The sequence below is a fragment of the Epinephelus moara genome, chromosome 8, assembly GCF_006386435.1.
Source record: "Epinephelus moara isolate mb chromosome 8, YSFRI_EMoa_1.0, whole genome shotgun sequence".
Lineage (NCBI taxonomy): Eukaryota > Metazoa > Chordata > Actinopteri > Perciformes > Serranidae > Epinephelus > Epinephelus moara.
This window is the reverse complement of record NC_065513.1, coordinates 36387243-36391643: the sequence shown is the minus strand read 5'-3', so window position 1 is coordinate 36391643 and position 4401 is coordinate 36387243.

The following is a 4401-nucleotide window of genomic DNA, read 5'->3' as shown; positions in this document are numbered from 1 at the left end:
AAAACTTCTCAGTAAACAATGAGGCTCTGCATTCTGTATGAGTGTACACAGTGTGGGCAGAGGACAAACCCCGTCAGACCTATTTCTCTGCAATTCCTCTTAACCTTCCTACGTGCACTTGGCTAATAGGGCCCTGTTGAGATCAAACACAGTGACAGGACATCAAAAAAAGGAAAGGGGAGGGGAATATAATTCACAGAAGACGAAAGGCTCCCCTGCTCGCTTAATTCCCTCCAGCTCAACAAAATATTTTCAGGTGACACAAGCATCAGGCCGCACAGTCATCCGTGGGAAACCAGCTTTCCATGGCAAATACATTTGAGTCCAAGCTGATGAGTGGATGCAAAGATGTTTATTTTCCTACGCAGGACTGTTCATGGTTCATTGTTGACAGCAACAATAAAGCGATGCACATGAAAGGCTGCAGGAAATGTAAGGAGGAATGAGCTTAATGCATACATGGAGTTTCCCAAAGCCTTTGATTTCATAGAAAAATGTACAACCCTGTTCTGTGGAACTCACTTAAAGGGACAGTTTACAGCAAAATCAAAAATATAGATTTCTTTCCTCTTATCTGTAGTGCTATTTTATAAGTCCAGTTTGTTTTGGTAAGAGTTGCTGAGTGTTGGAGATATTAGCCATAATGATGTCTTCTTTCTCTCTAATATAATGGAAGTAGATGGCTCTCAGCTTGTAGCACCAAAAAAAATACATTTGAAAAATTTAACAGCAATGTCTCTTTCCAGGAATCATGACCTGATTCCTCAAGATAATCCATAGACCTTGTTGTGAGCAGTTTCAAGTAGGAACTATTCTCTTTCTACTGAACTACACCCACCAACCGTATCACCATGCAGAAGGAAGTGTGCATCTACCAGTGCGAGATGTAAACATTAACCTCTTTTACACTGCCTCTTCAAGGCAGGAATTTTACGCTGTTAAGCCACCTGTATAAAAGGTACAATTGCAGAATGGAGGAACAGAGTTGTCTCACCTTTAAGTCGGCATTGGAGGTAGTAACAGCACCAAAACAATGTCTGTATAAACAGGACAACTGGCAGGATGGGATCATCGGCAGGCCAGGTGTGACGTTTTCATAGTGTGTTATGTATGCGACCCACCGTGAGATATTTAAAAAGTAGCTGATAGCAGTTAGCAGCTAACTCAAAGAAGAAATGTCCACAAACTAGAAGAACATTGAGGTCTGGGAGCTCCTTACCCTCTGAGCAGAGGACAAGATCAACTGCCATATAACAGGGACACTAAATGGTTGCTATTGACATGTTATGCTATTGTTATTGTTTATAAAGTGTTGCGAACACATCATATGTCACACTAGAGGTTGAAGCTGAAGCTGCTGAAGCTGTGTTACATGTCACACCCATCATGCCTCTTATGATTCTGCAATGCCGGCTGGCTATTTAAAATCACACACTGAAGCGGCATGATGCTGCCGTTGTTTGGTTCTGTGTAAAAATGCAAAGGCGGCAAAAAGAAGGGACTTTGTAGCAGCCCTATAGTATGATTTTGTGTTAAAAGGGCTTTTGATGGCACCCTCCTTGGCTGAGCTGTAAAGTTAGCTAGCTCAGTGGTGGTAGGTGAGCTAGCAGTAGATGCACACTTCCTTCTGCCCAGTAATACAGTTCGTGGGTATAGTTTGGTAGAAAGAAAATAGTTCCTACATGAAACTGCTCACAACAAGGTCTGTGGATTATCTTGCGTAACCAGGCCATGATTTCTAGAAAGAGACATTGCTGTCAAGGTTTTGTAAAGCATCTTTTGCCGCTTTAATCACCACAATCTGAGTGCCATCTAGTTCTGTTATATTGGAGAGAAGGCAGACATCTCTACAGCCGATATCGCCAACACTCTGCAACTGACAGCAAAACAATCTAGAATGATAAATAGTGCTAGGTAAGAGGAAATTTTGTATTTCAAATTTTGGGGTGAACTGTCCCTTTTAATTTCTTTTTAAGATACATTACAAAAGCAACAAAATGTGTTTAAAGATACAGCTTTGTATTAGCTTTAATGCAATAGTTTGACATCCTGGGAAATACACATATTCACTTTTTTGCTAAGAGTTAGATAAGCAGATCGATAGCACTCTTGGCAGGAAAGAGAATAAGTATACACATTTTCCAAAATGTCATATTATTCATCTAAAGCCAGAGATTCAGCAAGAAGGACAGGAACGTCTGTTGTGCCATTTGGCGCTAAGAAACAAAAGAAACTGTTTTGACTGTTATACAAGGGTGCGCACTGAAAGGGCTTCTCACAATAGCTTTGTCAGTATTCATCAGTACTATTTTTTTCCAAGTTTTGTTTGGAAAGGTTTAGATGATGATCACATCACAGTCATGAAAACTTGAGAATGTACAGGATGATGTCAAACACGAGCAGCTTTTCCAAAAGAGGAGAGTTGATCCTATATGAGCAGATTAGCCTAAATAGATCCTCCTTTCTGATGACAACCACACGTAACTGGTCTATATTTTGATTCACGGTCATATTGCTGATTCAAATGTGCTCTGAATCTGCTTTCATCCTTTGAATGGATACTGTGTGCTGTATAGGAGGAGTATTTTTGTCCAGGGCTCATCCCTCTGTAAATCATGTCAGTTATTTTTCCTCCTTTGTTTTGTACCTAAAACGCTTTGCTGCAACACAGTCGTAATGCAACGCCATGATGCTTTTCCCCCTCCAGGTTCCTGACTTTGATTTTACAAAATCCTCAACCCGCATCATCAGCGAACATCATTACTTCATGAACATTAAGCATCCTCATCAACAACACATAATGCTGTCCTTACTCGAAAGAGCATATCTTTCATTCAAGCTTGTAATGGATCTTCATTTGTATAATTTGTACAGTAAAAGTTTATAAAAGTTTTCTACCCTTCCAGAAATGATTTAGTTTCTGCTGTTCAACTGAATGTCAATGAATTACGATTTGCAGGCCTTGTTATAAAGTTTGTGTTTTTTGTGCAACATTTGGGTTTGTTCTACTGTCCAGAAGAGAAGAAAAATTGTCAATAAAACTTTAAGTGATAATTTCATCTTGTTTGTGTGACACGCGTCCTTTGAAAAACAGCAGAATACCTGAGCGTGACCTCACTGATGTCATGTGTTATGACCTTGTCTCCATTTGTCCTCGTTCTTCTGCGAGATAAGATTGATGTTTTTGAAAAAAGCAAACAGTCTGACTCATATTGTGCCCCGAGACATCATTAATGTTGCTATTAATGCAGCTTACGTTGCCTTGACATTAATTTTAGAAAGCTAATTTATTATTCTCTTGATTTTGACCAAAGAAGGCCAACTGAGCTCATTTGATGCTATTCTATTATAGCTTATGGCAGTAATTTAAAAGATGGCACACACACTGCATTTCAAAAACAGGGCACTCTGCAAGCTGTAAGTGTTTGTTAAGCATGTTAATCATCTGTTAGACTCCAAAAATGCTAAGTATCCATTTTGTGAAATGAAAGTCTATTAGAAAAGAGACACAGACATCTCTGACATACTGTAGTGTATAGACAAGACCATCACTCTCACTGACATTCACAACTGGAGGCAATTTAGAGTCTCCCATGAACCCAACTGTAACCGAACTGTGAGAGGAAGCATCAGTAGAAATACACAGAAAGGCCCCGACCGCACAGTGGTAGTGAATGCATGATTTTGTTGCTGGGAGGCGATGATACTTATCACCGTGTAAAGTCAGCTTAAAGGATAACTTCGGTATTTTTCAACCTGGGCCCTATTTCCCCATGTGTATGTGTGGGTATGATTCATAGGTACAACTCGTTCTAAAATTGGTTCAGTATTGAGGGAGGCGGATGCAGCTGGCAGCCGCGAAACGAGCTAAAAAGGTAACGGGGGCAAATGCGTTAAAAGCGCATAAAAGTGCTTTTTTTTGCCACTGACCGGTTCAGATTGCCAGTGTTATCTCTGTAAATAGCATACTAAACGTTTCCCTTACCTAGGGATGTCCCGATCTACTATTCAGATAGGTATCGGCCGCCGATATTAGCAAAAAACGTGCATCGGCATCGGATCGGACTGCATGGAAAAATGCCAATCCAAGAAGTCCGATCCAGTTTTTCAGAGAGTCTGATCCAGGTTTTCCGGCCAGCCCAGCGCTCCGCGATTCAAGCAGTCCATTCCAGTATACCGCTCCAGCTCTTACTATCAATCCACCAGGCCAGCATGCAGACGGCAGACACACAGGGAGGGTAGGAAGAGTCGCGGTCAATTTAGTTAACTGACTATTTGTTTTCTGCTCTGTTTTTTGAGAGTGATATTTTTATTTGGTTTACACTCTTACTGTTTAAGTAAAGAGCACTGATGGCATTGTTTTGGGCACAATTAGTGAAACTGGAGCCATGGATGGACTAT